The sequence below is a fragment of the Opisthocomus hoazin genome, chromosome 2 (assembly GCF_030867145.1).
Source record: "Opisthocomus hoazin isolate bOpiHoa1 chromosome 2, bOpiHoa1.hap1, whole genome shotgun sequence".
Lineage (NCBI taxonomy): Eukaryota > Metazoa > Chordata > Aves > Opisthocomiformes > Opisthocomidae > Opisthocomus > Opisthocomus hoazin.
Genome location: NC_134415.1, coordinates 124,464,246 through 124,481,401, shown reverse-complemented (window position 1 = coordinate 124,481,401; position 17,156 = coordinate 124,464,246). Strand labels below are relative to the sequence as shown.

The 17,156-nt window shown below is 45.8% G+C and overlaps 1 protein-coding gene across 4 annotated transcripts in view; it reads left to right on the top strand.

The window, feature by feature from the left end:
• The first annotated feature begins 9,382 nt into the window (after nucleotides 1-9,382).
• ITSN2 (intersectin 2) overlaps nucleotides 9,383-17,156 on the top strand; it is a 94,303-nt gene continuing 86,529 nt past the window's right edge. For all 4 annotated transcript variants that reach the window (XM_075414933.1, XM_075414932.1, XM_075414931.1 and 1 more), the window contains exon 1: nucleotides 9,383-9,483. The gene's annotated coding sequence lies outside the window, so the exon portion shown is untranslated. The remainder of the gene's footprint in view (nucleotides 9,484-17,156) is intronic.

The window sequence follows — 17,156 nt, the reverse complement described above, 5'->3', positions numbered from 1 at the left end:
GCGCGCACCGCCCGCCCAGCGCGCATGCGCGATGCCCCGCAAAGCTCCACCTGCGCCCTTCACAAACCCCGCCCCGCGGCGCAGGCTCGCCTCTCCTCGCCTGGTCCCACCGGGAGGTGGGCGGGGCGCGAAGAAAGGCTGTCCAATGAGAGGGAGGGGGCGTGCCCCGTGTCACCGCTGGGGAGCCGGAGGACGGGCGGGAGGGGGAGCCGTGAGGGAGCGCGGCGCGGGGCGGGGCTTGTGCTGAGGGGAAGATGGCGAGCAGCGCCTGGTAGGAGGGAGAAGGCGTTGTGCTGGCGATTAACCGCTCGTTGTGCTGGCGATTAACTGCTCGTTGTGGCGATTAACTGGTCGTGGGTGCGCAAAATGAAATCTGTTCGAGGGGCCGTGGGCCTGTTCCCGGCAGGGGCTGCCGTGGCGGGTGCTTCCCCGGCTCTGCAGCTTGTTGCTAGGATACTTACCACGGTTTGGTGTTAGAAGTATAATTTGTATTAATTTATAAGTAATTTCTGTCATAAATAACGTCAATAATAACAATATAATAATGAGTGTCCATAAATAAAGTTATGTGAATAAATATAATTGCTAATGCATAATGATTTGTAAATAAAGTAGCTATTTCAGAACTATGAATAATACAAACTAATAATAATATACTTTCTAATAATACATACCTACAAATATGAAGCTTATTTTGTCAAGAGCGAATCTCACGTCTTTACTCCTCTCTCCTGGTCTGGCTCGCCGAAGGCGTGGGGCAGGGGCCAGCGCTGGGGCGAGGGAGCGGAGCCCGTGGCTGGGAACAGAGGGAAGGTGGGACTGTGGCGAGCGATGACTGAGCTGGGTTGGCTTGGCGAGGAGTTGGCGCCGTAGCTTGTACCAGCCTTTCGTTTCTGCGGTGCTGACTTGAGCTGTGTGTGATGGGCGGTGTGGAGAGAAAGCACATCCAGCTTCAGATGAAACCGTGGTGGCTGCGCAGAGCCAGTCCTTCATGTAAGGCCTCTGTGTCTCAAGAGAAATACCCCAAAATAGCAGATGTTTGAAATGTTTGTGCTTGAATTGCTCCACCTTTCTGTCCTTCATCTGTAAGATGAAGATACTAATATTAACTTGCCTTGGGAATCTTGTGAAGAAAAAGCTGCATTTGTGAAGCGCCCATTACAGCAAGAACAACATAAAAACCCAAGAGAAAAATAACTAAAATATATTTCCAGTCAGCATTGGTTCTCAGTGGTATTTCTTAAATAAAGTCCAAGGCTATACAATGAACAGTGAGGATTACAAAAACCTTAAAGTAACAATTCAGTAAGCACCATTCATCCTGCAAGCATTAATAATCTTCTGCACTGGAAAAGGTTGGGGGTCTCGTGAAAAAATAAAGTAGTTCTGCAAGCACTGGAACTAAGCTTTTCTATGTATTTGTGCCTAAAATTGACTTTCTGCGAGCTCTGATTCAAAGCTGTGGAATCATCTGATTGTAAATCCTCTCAATCTAAATGAGCGCTACTTCGGCAGGACTGAGCTGGCTCCTCACAAGGCAAAATGGTCCAGGACTTCAGCATGGCAGAAGCATGGGACACAACTGTTGTATACTTGGTATTTCTAGCAAGTTGAAGCTGCCACATTTGCAGTTGTCACTCCAGTTAATATGCGTGCTAAGTGCCAAGCCATGAACCTAGGCAGTGGCATCCAATCAAGATGACCCCAGTGCAGAAGAGGAAAAGCAAATTCAGCTGCGGCTATGCAGAATAGTATCTCATTGGAGAGACTGCCAGTGCCAAGCGTTGAATTTATTTCATTTGGCAGTAAAAGCCCTTTTCCTGACACTGCTGACATAGGACAAAAAGACAATTTTGCCTTAAACTATTCAGAGTTGAAGGTTAAAGGTAAGAGACAGGTGAGGATTATTGGACACATATATTAGAATCATTAGTTATTAGACAACTGATGCTGTTCTAGTGACTCTGCAGCAGTCTAACAGTTACAACATTCTTCAGGCAAACGAATTTTAAGAAAGGTTCTGAGGAGATCAGTGAAATAGATCAGCAAATTGTTATAGATTTCCCGTACTAAAGCAAGAAGCTGCACAAAAGCAAGACAAACCTTGCATGAAAATTCAAGTGAAGCATTAATAGCTGATAGTATGGTCCCTTTTCACACCCCATTGATTTCAGCTCTGCCTTGCCCTCTGTTAAACTTTAATGTCAATGTGAGTTACAAAGTGGCTTGCTCTGAAAGACTTGGCGCTCTTCAAAAACAATTTTGAAGTGCAGAAAAACCCTAAATCTAAAAGGTCAGCTTGGTTTTGGCGAAAGATGGCAAAATTAGACCAAACCCTCAGAATACAGCAACTTTAAGCCAGTGATTGGAGATACAGCACAATGTCGTCATTTGTAGCAGGTGGGGGAAAGAGTTTGTATTTGCTTCTGTTGCCTGCCATGGAAAAGTCCAGCAGAATGTCAGGCAGAGGAGGGCAGTAGCGCCTCAAACTGTCAGCGTTACATCTGGCAAGCAAGAGTCACCGTCAGGAAGAACTTCTGTGTTTCATCAACACAGAACTTTTGCGTAGATTTCCCTAAGCCGGCTTAAAACCAGAGTGATCCATTTGCCCTGTCAACGAATCCCCGATTCTATTAATGATGTTATTAATCATACATTTACTTTACTCTCTTACACTGTTTTGCCAGTCCTTATCCTAGTACTTACTTCCTCTATAGCAAGCCTGCATCTTTCCAGAAATCTGTGAATCTGGAAAACTTCCCTTTCACAGCAACTCACAAAACGTTCTGAAAGATCTGAGAAGATTTATTGCAACGTTTATTCTTCTATCATTCAACCTTGAAAAGCAACATGTAATTCCAGAGAACCTCACAAAATTGAGGTAAGAGGTACACCATGAGGTCCACTAGTTAGGATTAGTACTGGTCCCTAGATTCCAGTCTCCCCAGTTGCTGGCACCGGAACATACAATCCCCAAGGCCCCTCTATTTCCCACATTTGTTCCTCCCCAAATCCCTCCCTTTCTCCACCATTGGTTCCTCCCCTAAACATTCCATAACAAGTCCTGTGCAATCCTCAAACCTTCTTCCCCTGCATCCCACAATGTGCAGCACACTCCCAAGGCAGTGACCCCCCCCTAGTCCTGGGGAGCTGCTCCCCAGCTTCACCCAGAAGAGTTTCACACCTGGACACCAGCGCTGATGGCTCTGCCGGGACAGCCCTGGGAAAGGCCCAGACAAAGTGTTCACTCCTCTGGAGTCTGTAACTTGGGTTTTCTGCTGCAGTTGTGCCCCTGTGTTCCTCGGGGCTTGTGGAGACGGGTCTTTGATGGGCTGATGGCCCCTGTGAGGAGTAACAGGACTGGGTATTATCTGGTGTTCCCCAGCGTTGTCTGCCTATGGGCACGTACATGAGCTTTTATCACATAACTGATCAATATGTACCCAATGACATGTTCCTAGTAGCTAAAACTGAAAGCTTTGGGGAAAAAAAAAAATAATTTACAGCAAATGTAGTAGCGATACCAGCCTATTGGGGTTAGACTGGCTTCTTGGCTTGCATTAAAACATGACTGTAGAGAAACAAATGCATCTGAAATGGACTTGAAGCTCTGGCTTACCAAGGTATCATTTACTAATTACAGCATAAGAATTGCAAATTGCAACAAATAACCTTGCTTAATGCCACTAATATGTTATTGCCAGCACTTATGAAATTCATGTGTACTTGAATGTTTCTGAACGCCTGAATTGCAGCTGGGTTTTGCCAGTAAAAACTCTGTGTCTGCTCAGCAGTTGGCAAAACTTTATTTGCCGTAATTCAGTCTGCATGAGTCAGCGCTGCCTTCTTCACAACACATTCTGGCCTGTCTGGAAATTTGCTTTCTCTATGCTTACATAGATGTTCTATAAATCTCAGAATAATTTCAGGGTGGTTGGCCGAAGGAGCCTTTGCCACTCTTCAAAAAATACAGTCCAGCTCTCCACCTGCTACAAAATAATATCAGCGCTTGGCAGGGAACAAAGTTGGGACATGAATATTTTATTTTATACAGCTATTAAGTAGCAGAAAATCCTGCAAATGAATACAGTAGCATGTACCATTTGCCGTTTTAAGAACTGAGTGGGTTTCTGGTTTAGAATCCAAGCCAGCATCTCTAGAAGTATTGTTTTTGATGTTGTGTGTGCTTTGTGCCTTCTATACCTTTTTGATAAATTATTATTCAGAATCAACAGCAGAAAGGCACCACCCCTGTTGTGTTAGGTGTGGAAAGTAAATACTAACTTGCCCTTTTGTTTATCCCATTGCGTTTTAGGTTAAAATAAAGACCTAGGCTAAAGACAGTATCGAGCATTTGCTTAAAAGGAAGAAAACCATTGAACACTGATGTGAAAATGAAACCCGGCAGTGTCATTAAGCGAGGGCTCATTGCTTCTGTATTAGCTGAGGGGAAAACAAGGAGGCACCAGAAGAAATTTAGCATGAATAATAAGAGTTGAATCTAATAAAGGGGTCAGAGCTGTCACTCATCAGGTAGGTGTGGCTGTGTCTAAGTAGTTCCTTATAGCTGGGACAACAAGCTGGACTCTCCAGATGAGGAAATGCCTCTCATTAGCAAGAAAAATTAAACAGGACACCACACGAGGAACCTATGCAGATCACTATGCTGCAATTACTGCTCTTTGACCACGCAGAAATAGTTGTTGCTCCACATTCCTTGATCCCTCATCAGAAACTGTCCACGAAACATGGCGTATTCTTAGCAGTAACTGATTTCTGGTGTTCATTTGTGTTCTTGCTTAACTTTAAATGTTTTAAGCACACGCTTGCACAAACAGGTCTGTCAACAGGCTTAGACACTGCCTGGTCAGAAGGCTTGGACGGGGAGACTGAAACATTCACTTCTGGTGTGTCTTCCTGTAGCACAGCTGAGCAAATAAGCAGTATCATGGAGTAAACTAAGAGCAGGGAAGAAGTCGTATTACCTACCACCGTTCAGTTCTGGCTGAGGCACTTTGTTTGTGATCTCTTTTGCTATCAGTGGAGATCTTCCCTTATTACTCTAAAGATCACAAAATTGCTTGTAACAGGAAATTGAAGACAGATAATGATTAAAAAGTAAAGAATGTGAAAACTGAGTTGCTTTTAATATTTCTCCATCTTATCTTGTTAGCTTTTGCTGTTGTATGTTGGTTTTGGCTCCGATGTGACAAGGACTTGGATAACACAGTAATACTAGAGAATGAGACACTGCTTATAGTAAATCCTACTTCTTTTCTGCTTCTCCCACACATTTCATCTTAATTGGTCTCTTCTGGGTAGCTGCTGTGCTGCAACCCTGGCCCTATATCTGGAACAAGTCTCTATGCTATCATACCATCGGTTTCTTCTCCTTTCAGCTGTCTTTTCTATTACTCATCAGTTACTGTTAAGTAATTTCCCTTACCTTGATGGCTCTCTGAGACAAACAAATTCATTCCTGCAGTTTTAAGTTGCTTTGCCACTGTTTACTCCTTGCTAGAAGGCTACTAACTGCCACCAGAAAAGACTTTTATTTCACCTGGTACTTGGCATCAGCCCCCAAAACTGCATGTTGAAGCTTGCAAAAAGCACTCTCCCCAAACCCTGAGATGCCCAAAGACAGCATCTGCAACAGTGCCTTTAGAAACTCTGCCCTCATAAAAGTAGAGCGTTTTTCCTTTGAACATACTTTCAGCAGTAGTCAAACTCTGAATGGAAACAAATTTCATTCTAGCAAACCAGAGGACAAAATTCTTCATTTTAAAATAAAATGGTAATGCTAATTAAACCAAAACAATTAGACAAAGTAGATGTTATACCGGTTTGTGCCTCAGATGTCACTAAAAAGCCATCTCTGTTAGAGTCTTCTCAGGCTGGGTAAGCATTAGTTCAGCTTCGCTTCAAGGATGCCTTTTTAATAGCTCACACTAAACTTGGGATGTCTGCATGCTCCAGTTACAAGGAAGAGTGACTGAGGGGCTGCTGCGCTCAAATGTGTCTTCACAGCAGCCCGTGAGTCCTGCTCCTCTTCCTGCTAATTAATTAATCTAAGAGATATTTATTGTTCTGATCCCTCTGATTAGCTCTGGTTGTTTGTGGTAATGCAGATGAAACAGCATTCAGCTTGTCTAGAATAAGAACACATAAAGCTTTGATATGCTAATTACTTACACAAGGTTTTCTCTGAAGAGAGTCAGCTGAATTTTGCATTCTCTCCGACTTCTCCCTTCCCAGGCAAAAAAGCTCACAGTGTTGCAGGATTTCCTGGCCTCAGCTTTGTGTCAGAGGAGGTATTAGGCAACACCTGCAGTTATCTCAAAATCAGCTACATTGCTGCTTTTCTACGGGGATCTCGCGTAATGTTAATAACACTCCTGGCTCCTTCCCCTTCTGTCATATTTACAGAACGAAGAATCCCAACGTCCTTTACACGCTCCCTGCGTTGTGCACCTTGTCACCTCAAAGGCAACGGTTAAGCGCTATGTTTGGTTGTTGTTTTTTTAAAATAAGTTTAATAACTTGCCTTCAGGTGGCAGTATGTTTTCAGGCAAGATTAGAGAAGCAGTTCAGGAGGTTTTTTTTTTTCCTTGAAAAGACACATAGGTCAATGTCCAAGGCAGGATCAACTGTATTCATCACACTCCTCACAGATGTCTAACCTGTTCTTAGAGATTTGTGTTGACAGATTTTTGCCACTGCCCTTCCCAATACTTAACTACTGTAATCGGTAATCTGGTCTTTTTCTTCCTATAGGAAGAAACATGTTTATCTGGTTTATTGTTATCTTAATCCTCTCTACAACAGCCTTTATGAAGCTGTAGACTGCTGTCTGATGCAAGCAGCTCTCTTCAATCCAAAGCAGGCTGTAGGTGTTGCCTACACAACAGTCACGTTTAGAACTATGCCGCGTTGCTCTAATGTGCACTAAACAGATTAAAGGCTGCATTTTAAGAGATATTAGAAAGTAATTCAAATGAAAAATGTCAGATGAGAGACTTTTTAACTGGGCTCCAGAGGAGTCTGTTCTTGACCCAGGGCTGCTCTATTCACTCGGTACTGGAATTAAATGAAGCACGGCTTGTCAGATCTGCAGATGACTTCCAAACAGTTGAAGGCCACCAAGGCTGGTGGCCACCGAATGATTTAAATCACCAAGTCGGCAAGTGCCCCTTGAACAAGATGTGTTTTAGTCCACCTACGTGGCAAATATCTACGCATGAAAGACGATGTTGCTGGCTGTGCATAGGAATGAAAATACAGAGCGTGCTTTTGGGCTGGGAGGAAGGAAGGAAGGACAATACCATATCTTCGACAGCACCAAATCAGATGAGGGCTGAGAAGGTCATGAGGGGTAAACACATGATTGCAAGCTGCCAATGCAACTGTAACAGCAAGCGCAAACATTAGACGTCTCAGCAAAAATACTGAAGAGTAGTATGTGGCTAGGACCATTCCAGGGCACAATAACATGACTATTCTGGAATCACGATGAATGATAAAAGGTGTAACAAACGGGAAAGGCTCACTGAGGCCCAGAAGAATGAGTCAGCGGAAAAATCTGCTCCATATAAAGGTGATATCTAGTTATCTACAGAGCAAAAAACATAGCAGAAAGGCACTGTAAGCTCCCGTACATAGCAAGACCCTCTTGCTGAAGAAGGAAAATATTTAATGTTTAAAATTGATGGCATTTTCCCCAAGTCTCCTTTCTAGCGGATTCTTTGAATTTTTAAAAGATAAATCCCTGAAGCCCTGCGTATTTCAGCAGGCTGAGCAGTGCCTGGCACCAGCCTCCTCCCCGGAGCCGGTGACCTGGTGGGACACGCTTCCCGGCGCGGAGCAAGGCCGGCGCTCCCACAGGCACTGTCGCATCCCTACCGCGGATGCACAGCGTGGAAATATCAGCTGAATCTGGGAGTCCTGCCTGTGTGGAGTGATGAACCGGAGGCCTCAGCTTTTCAGGTTCCATGAGAAACTAACAGTCCAGATAATCATAGAATCATAGAATCATTAAGGTTGGAAAAGACCTCTAAGATCATCAAGTCCAACCATCAACCCAATACCACCAAGCCTACTAAACCATGTTGCGAAGTGCCACATCTACACGTTTTTTGAACACCTCCAGGGACGGTGACTCAACCACCTCCCTGGGCAGCCTGTTCCAATGTCTGACCACTCTTTCAGGAAAGAAATTTTTGCTGATATCCAGTCTGAACCTCCCCTGACGCAAGTTGAGGCCATTGCCTCTCGTCCTATCGCTAGTTACTTGGGAGAAGAGACTAACACCCGCCTCACTACAGAGCTTGGAGGCTGTTCTTGAGAAGACCTGGTGGTGTAGAAGCACTGTAGTACGTCAGAGTTAATAAACTTCTGATAAATTTATATTTCAGCATCATATTTTTTGAGCTGTGTGGCGACTGTCCCCAGCTTATTGCTGTCAGATTGGAGTTTGATCTGAGTATTTGCAGTGAGAGAAAATGTGAGCTTAGTAGGATTTTGTTTGATTAAACTCGATGTAAACTTTAAACTTTGTGTTATTCAACTGAATATTTTAATTGAATACAGTCAGTAGCTTTGATCGTTCTCATAGTCTTCCTAGTCTCATTGAACTGTATGAAGTTTCCTGGTGGGATATTTGGAGATTTGTGTTTGACTAACAAGGGTGTCTGAAAGTTCCCTTTCCCTTTTGACACCTCTGTCAGTTCACAGATGTCCCCTGATTGGTACTGCTAGATGAAAATAAATTACATTGAGAAATAACTCCATTTGAAATTGTGATTCAGATGAGGTGGTAAACTTTCATTACATTGAGACGTCTTCACCAGCCTCTCGGCCGTAAGACTGAGATGATGTTGGCTGCCCTTTTATTCTCAACACAGATACGCAGCTAGAAAACTAAAGGAAAAGTAGTTTGTGGGGCGGAAGGGGAGGCAGTGGTGGCAATCAACAGCGAGAACAACGTTACTGAGGAGGCGGTCGGTTTCCCGGCAGCTCGGGTCTCTGAACGCCGGCTCACGGCGGTGCGGGGACCCCCCTCGGACCGAGCCCACTCCCCGCGCCGGGTCCCCGGGTCGGTGCCGCAGCGGGGGCCGGGCGGTGGCGGCGGGCCCGCCCCTCCCGCCTCCGGACCCCGGCGGCACCGCGGCGGCAGCCTGGGCCGGACCCGGGGGGCTGCAGCCCGGGGCGAGGAGACCCTTCACGGAGCCTCCGGCCTCGCAGCCCAAGCACCGACACCCCCCTCGCTCGAGGCTGCCCGCCCGCCGCTCGGGACGTGGCGAGACCCCGCCAGCCCCGCGGCCGCGGAGCCGCTCGGCCCGCCGGCCCCGGCTCCCTCCCTCTTCCTTCCCGGGCGGCCCCCGCCCCCGCCGCCATGTTGTGGGGCTGACGCGCCGCCGCGGGAGGCGGAGGAGGCGGCCGCAGTAGCGGCCCGAGCGGAGCAGGCGCTGACGGGCAGCGCAACAGGTACAGGCGGCGGGGCGGCCTGCGGCTCCTCGGGCCCGGAGGAGCGGGGGGGCCCGGGCCCGACCCGCGGGGCGGCCGGGGGAGGGGAGGTGCGGGATAGGGGGGGCGGCTGTCAGCCCGGGGCCTCGCTGCGGGGAAGCGCCTGTCAGGCGGCCGGGCCGGGCAGCGGCTCCCCCGCGCTCCCGTCCCCCGCTCCGGCCTCGGTCCCTCCCGGGAGCGGGAGGAAGCACCGAAATGAGAGCCCCGGCGGGATGGGGTGACCCCGGCGGGCGAAGGGACACCGGCTTGCGGTGGCGGGAGTGGTTTTCTTGCTTGTAGCCGCTGTAAAAACCGAGAGTTGGGAGGAACGGAGCTGGCTCCTGCAGGTGAAGCGTGCGAGCTGGTTTCAGAGAATGTCCGGGGTTGGAAGGGACCTCTGTGGGCCATCCAGTCCAGCGTCGGGCGGTTGGCTGGCTCTGCTCCATCCCGGCTGCGTGCCGAGGTCTGGAGCCTGGCAGGAGATAGGACGAGGAGGAGAGACTTGGTTTGGTCCCCTGAGCGAGGAAATGGTGTTCTGAATACCTGTTTTTCATAGCAGTTAACACTTTGGCACCTGTCACGCAGCAGAGCTTGAAAGCAGATGGTGCTTTATATGGTGCCTGTGATCTTTATCGTACGCGCATAGCGGTTCACTTCAACACCAGTTGGAAATTCCCCATTTAAAGCGGTGGAATGAGAAGTGACCAGCTGCTAGCCCTGGTGTTCAGGCTGCCCTGGATGGGGCTGTGAGCACCCTGGTCTAGCGGAGGGTGTCCCTGCCCATGGCGGGGGGGTTGGAACGAGATGACCTTTAAGGCCCCTTCCAACCCAAACCATGGTTCTGTTGTACGCGTTGCTCTTTTCAGAGTGTGATGTTTTTTAAACTTGTTTTTGTTCGCGCTTGCCTGTGGCGGCAGCAGCTCCCACGCCTGTGTGTGCACAGGAAAGCATACAGAGCGTGCGGAGCAACACGGCTTCGCCACGGTGGGGGTAACATCAGAGTACACAAAGCGCAGCTGGCTTTCAAGAATTTTAAATGGTTCATCTGAAACGTGGTTGTAGTTCAAAGACTGTAGCTGTACCAAACATCTGTGGCCACTGATGCGATGGTGATGTTTGGAAGTAACGAGCCTTAGGAGCTAATTGGATGAATAGCTAGCTGGGCTTCATTCTTCTACTGAACTTTGGTCACTTTTGTTCTCTTATTTCCACTTTACCTTCCCTGTTTGGTTTGTCTGTATTCTTTTACTGACTAAGCTGGGAGGGGAATTCACACCACCGTACCTCTGGATGTTTAGAAAAACCTGAGTTCGGATGTTAGGCTCCGTATGATGTTGACAGAATTGCATGCGTCCCTGCAAACAGGGATTTCAGCTGCTCCACGCTTTCTGTTATACAGAAATTGTGGTCAGATGAGCATCTGAACTGATGTACCCAAATTAGATCAAGTGAATATGCTTCTCTTTTTAATTACTATCCTGAAGGAATTGCGTTTACTTTTTTTCTCTTCTGTCTGTACAAGATGTAGGGTATGGGATGTGTCCCTGACGGAGTCGTTAGCTGCCACTGCAGTATAAACAAGGAGTATGCTGCTGCAGCACTAACAGTCACAAAAACGCTGTACCTGTGGTTTCTTTCTGCTAATCGCCGTATGGGCTTGTCTGCCGTAGGTGGTGTTCTGCTGTCAGAGCTTTATGGCTGCTTATTTTTTTCACGATTCTTCTTGTGGGCAGAGTGAGATAGGTGAAGGCAGAAGTGACCCGTGGGTGATTTTGAAATGTGTTGTTGAGAAGGCTGTATTTATTGACATGCAGGTACTACAGTCATTCAGACCACAGCAGCTCTTACAGTAGGGTTTTTTACAAATATTTCTGTTGTGGTCTTTAATACCGAAAAGTGAATTAATTTCATGCCATAGCAAAGTAGCAGCTATGAAAAATGAAGCGAAGTTCTGTAGGTGATGTTAATTCCTCCCTGAGCTGCTCGTCTGGAGCTGGTGGGGAAAGTGGGACAGCATTTGAAAAGGGAAAGGTGATGTACATGCTTCGCTTGGGGCATTATCAGAAAGCTTCACACCCCTGGAGAGCAGGTGACGGTCAGGAAAAGACCTTGTGATTAGTTCCTGGAGAGCAGGGCAGTCCAGGTCACTAGTACCTGTTGCAAATTGAGACAGAGGTCTCTGGTCTGAGAGATAACCTGTTAATTAACAGTTTAAAAGTAAAGTCTCTGCTTTCACCTCAAAAGATGTAGTTTGATCAGCATGTAAAGTTTGTGAAAACAGCTTATCACGAGATTTTTTTCTAAAGTCCGGAGCTGTTCTCTTTGCCTTGTTAAAACTGGTTCAAAAGTTGGACGTATTTCCTTTCAAGTGAAAATAGGCCAGGAACGAACATTAGAAGTAAAGAACTCCAGTATCTCGGTTTTTAAAATAGCTTTTAACTGCTTCTATTTGCTTTTACTTACCTAAAATGTCATCATAGAATTATATCATTTTGAAGGCACTTCTGGCGATCATCTGGTCCAACCCTCACTAAAAGTCCGGCCAGCTCAGATCAGGTTGCTCGGAGCCATGTCTGGTTGTGTTTGGGCTGCCTCCAAGGATGGAGATCCCACAACCTCACTGGGCAGCCCTCTCCACTTTGGTATCCAAACTTGCTCAGAGTGCATCTCATCCCATTGCCCAGATCGTCAGTGAAGACACTGAACGGTTGTGGCCATGGTATCGGCCCCTGAGCAACATTGTTAGTTCCAACCAGGTAGATTTTGGACGACTCATCACTGCCCTTTGAGTCTAGTGGTTGGCTAGTTTTCCACCCAGTTTACAGCCAACCTGTTCAAACTGTAGTTTACCAGTTTTGCTCTAAGGACACTGTGGGAGACCTTGTTGAAAGCCTTTGTAAAGTCAAAACAGGCTGCTCTGCCCTCATGCACAGAGCCAGTCATCTCAATACAGAAAGCTATGAGACGTGTCAGGCATGGTTTGTCCTGGATAGATGCATGCTGGCAGTTTCCCATCGCCTTCTTGTTCTTTGAGCCTCTGTAGGTGGCTCCCAGTAGGATTTGCTCCATAAACTTTCCAGGGACTGAATTCAGACTTAGCAGACTTTTGTATTGTCGAACTGCCCATCTTGCCCTTTCAGAAGATGGGTGTGATGTTTGCCTTTTTCCAGTCATCAGGATCCTTGACCAGTCACCAAGACCTTCCAAGAATTGTAGAGCTTGGTCTTGTAGTGGTATCAGCCAGTGTTCCTGACAGCACTGCTGCTGTGATTTGTTCCACATATATGTATGCAGCTGCTATATTTCCTTGTTTTCAAGTTACTTTATTTTGACTTCTGAAAGCTGCTTTCAGTTCAGTGGAATGTCACATTGCTTGGCAAGGTGTATTAGATGAAAGGCTGGGAGGGTTGGGACTGTTCAGCCGGGAGAAGAGAAGGCTCTGAGGAGACCTTATTGTGGCCTTCCAGTACGTGAAGAGACCTACAAGAAAGCTGGAGACGTACTTCTTATAAGGACATGTCATGATAGGACAAGGTGTAGTGGCTTTAAATTGAAAGAGGGTAGATTTAGATTAGTCGTAAGAAATAAATTCTTTGCTGAGAGGCTGGTGAGGCCCTGGCCCAGGTTGCCCAGAGAAGCTGTGGCTGCCCCCTCCCTGGCAGTGTTCAAGGCCAGGCTGGATGGAGCTCTGAGCAACCTGGTCTGGTGGAAGGTGTCCCTGCTCATGGCAGGGGGTTGGAATGAGGTCATCTGTAAGGTCCCTTCACCCAAACTGTTCTGTGGTTCTATGATGCTATGGATTCTGCCGTGTTTTTAAGTTTTGGGGGGAAGGTTGACATAAACATCATCTTTTTGTGAAAAGAAAGTAAATACTGTGAAAGCAGTAGGTTGTTGACTTTGAATTTGCGGTGTTGCTTTTAGATGGGAGGGCTCATTTCACGTGGCTGAGTGATGTGGGAAAGTCAGTGACTTTTCTTTGCCTTTCTTGTCTTAGGCGATGATTGGTGATTATAAAGATAACAAAGATAACAGAAAGCTAATTAGAGAATTCTTTTTTATGACTGACTGACCTATTTCAAGTACTATCACTTGTCAGTAAAACACTTAAAGTATACTTTGAGGTTTAGAGGTTGACCCTAGGTGTAGGGTGAAATGGGGTAGTTACTGTATTCTTTTGGGTTTTAAAAACATGTTACCACCCTTAAACTCCACCTTTTAAAGCTGTTTTTTCCTTGTGTGCCCTGGTTGGTGACAGACAATGCAGCACAGTATTTTGCGGGGAAGCACTCTCATTAGAGTGCCTGGTTGGATTTTTGAAAGCGCTAGGCAGCTGTTTTAAGTGACCCTGATATTTTCAAATGCTTAGTTGCAAATGCTGCGGGTGCCTGAATCGCCTCTGGAAATCTGTTTTTGAATCCCGATCAGTACAGAACTGGGAGGCTTACCTCTACATGTGAGCTCCAGTTCTTTCCAGTGATGGACCAACGTGAGCTGAAATTGTAAGCCATCTGTGAGCATTGCCACTGGTGAAGCCTTATTTCCTGCGTCATTGGCTGTCTGAATCTAATCAGATGTAAGCTTGTGTTGAAGTTTTTCTCGTGGTCAGTATGTTCAGAAGCTCTTTCAGCCATGTGGATTCTCTGGTGTCTAATATTGGTGAGCAAACATACAGCAGTCTTTCTCAATAAAGGGGGACGCCAAATTTGGTAGTGTCTTCTCTGTCTGGTTGCCTGTTTTCATGAATCTTGTAGACAGTTAAGATCTTTGCAAAGTCCACCCTTCTGTTAAGTTTTGTTCATGTTGGATGATGGGTTTCATCAAAGTTCATGTCAACTACTCATGTCTCATACCCTTAGAAAGCGAAGCTAAGAATTTAAGCATGCTGAGTACTTGGTTACTAGCATGTAACTCCTTTCATTGCTTAACTTGTTTATCAGGATTTTATTTATTTTTTTTATCCTCAGCTTTATTTAAGGATAAGTCTTTCTCTTCACGAGACAGGTGAGTTTATTTCATGTGGAGTCTTTGACTCGTCTTACATCCACGCATACTTTGTGTTATTGCCCATTGTAAGATTATCCAGAGAGTGTAGTAACTTGTTTTTCTGGTACTGTTGTGCCATTAGCACAAAATGTTCAAAAGGTGAGGATTAAGTCACACAAAAATCATAAAGTAAAAGTGGAGCTGATGAGATTTCATTTTTCTTCACATTCAGAGTTTTTAAGCCTTTGTCAGTATAGGAACGCAGCCTGGCCCGATCGGTTACTTGGATTCTACAGTTAAAGTAATGGATTGAACATTAGTATATAGACGAGCACAATGTTGTGTAAGTCTTATTTTCAGAACACCACATGAAATTCAAATGATGTAACATGATGACAGTAGCAGCACAACACATTGGAATTACCTAATAGAGGACAATTACCTGAGAACTATTTTTAAATGTTTTTACAGTTACAGATAGCTGAAAAAACATGGTTGATCCAGATCAGTCACAGCTTCTTTGGAACAGCAATTCTGAGAGCAGCCAGTTTGACTTGAGACGTTTTGCTGCGGGATGTTGTTGCTTCAGCTTCAGGAGTAGCAGATAATAATTCTGAGTGAACAGTTCCAGTGAAAATTTTCAAGGCTGATGCAAGTGGAGCTTGTGAAATGCTGTAGCATGATATCTGCAGTTAGTGATTCAACAAAGTACACATGAAGTAAGGGAAGAACAGGAAATGGGAGTCACTCTGCTTTGTTTCTAAAAATACTACAATTGGAATGCGAAAAAATGACCTATTATGGCCATGCTAATAAATTTATCAAAAATCAGAGAAGATTTAAATAACACTTTTAGTCTTAACTTTCCAAGGTCGATAGTTGTACTAATCAAAACCTAAACCCCTTTTCCACGGCACTCTTAGTGTCGTCATGATGTTATGAGTTTCTTAAGGTAGAACAAGTGTCTTTAGAAAGATGTCCTTTTGCTCGTAGGGACTTTACACGACATTGAGACGTGTGTCTAACTCAGGGGATAACTGATTCCCCAAGTTCGTGAAATTCATTTGTAACGGTCAAAACATTATTACTGCATGCTGTAGAGCTCCGTGTTCAGGGTTAAGAGGCCAGACTTCATCTGGGTGCTTTGAAGGCCTGTTCTGGGCGCGGATGGGACTTGGGGCTGAGAGCAGGGTCCGAAGCAGCAGGCTGCAGCTGGGGTGGTGCAAGGTGTGGTGGCTGCCCTGCCTGGCTGCCTGGGACCCCTTGCACCTCCATCGCATCCGTGCTCTTCTGTCTTGCTTTGGGGAGCGCATTTTTACCTGTCCGTTACCCATCTGAAATAATGCTGTCTAGCTTATTCTTCTTGCTTTGACTGCCTGATGCTGAGCTTTGCTTTCTCTCCCACGGGGCTTCCCTGTTTTTTTGTTTCATCCAAGATAAACTACCTTTCTTTGCTTTGCAGGCCTCCTGTGGCCTGTCTCCTCTCCGCTTGTCATCTCATTCAATTTTGAGAAGTTAAGCCTGCTATGGTTTTGTGCACCTGCCCAGCTTTCACGAATAGTGAAAGGTTGTTCTCTGCCAAGCAGAGAAGACTGCCTGCTTACTCTGTGTCTTTTGTTTTATGCTTAGCTATAGCAGTCCATTAGATGTTCTGTATATTTCGCACCATTATCAGTGACTGAAAGCCAAGCAACCAGTTAAGTAGCAGCTCTTGCATCATAAGGAGAAGATAACATAAGAATTCTGCTGTCCGTTTTTTGCTCTCTTAGGAGGCAGATTTTGCTTGTGCTTCCGATGGCAGGGCACGAGGGGGCTCATCATTTCCTCTAAGGCGGCAAGATTTCAAATGGACAAGTTAATAAGTAACATGTCCTGAATATTTCCAGTCATGGTTGAAGTGAGAAAATAACGAAGAGAAATCTCATCAAAGATTTCTGTTTTGCCCAAGTCCCCATTGACATAAATTAGGAGTCGCAGTGTGGAGGTTGAGAACTGCAGGTTTCAAGGTGTGTGGCCCTCATGGAATAGCATCTTAGGGCTCTTGTACAATGCTTGCGAATAATTAGATGTGAGAACTGATGTGTCTTCAAACAGGATCAAGGAAAAACAGCATATGGAGTGGAGAGTCATGTAAATTAGAAAGTAGGAAGCGAAAAGAGTGTATTTTAAGTTACCGCCCATTCAGGAGCAAGTATATTTGCTCGGCTCTGGAAAGGTTATGAGATGCCGCCCGGAGTTCCTGCTTGAAGACAGAAGCTCAGAGCCTTTAAAAAAAATAAAATCTTATAAATAACCTACGCTCTGCTTTTTCTGCTTTTTTCTTTTTTTTCTTTCCCTTTTTGCTCAAAGCAAGCAGAGATGGTGATGCCTGTTTGTGTCTGGGATCAGGTCAGTAAATGTATTTTCCCAGGGTGGGGCAGAGCTGGGTTCAATTCCCATCTTTTCCTGAGGAAGTTCATGTACACGTCACCTGGGAGAAGGGCCAGGGATTTAAATAGTAAGCTTGCTGAAGTGGGATTCTCATTCCCTCCTTCGGAATTTCTTCTTTGCAAAGAAGAATCCAAGCTGGAGGGGCATAGACAGAGAGGGGCCTGTGGCTCTCTGGCTTCATGGTAGAGAATTTCGTGTAGGAGGTTGAAGTCTTGAGTTGATGTTACTGTTCCAAGTGCTGC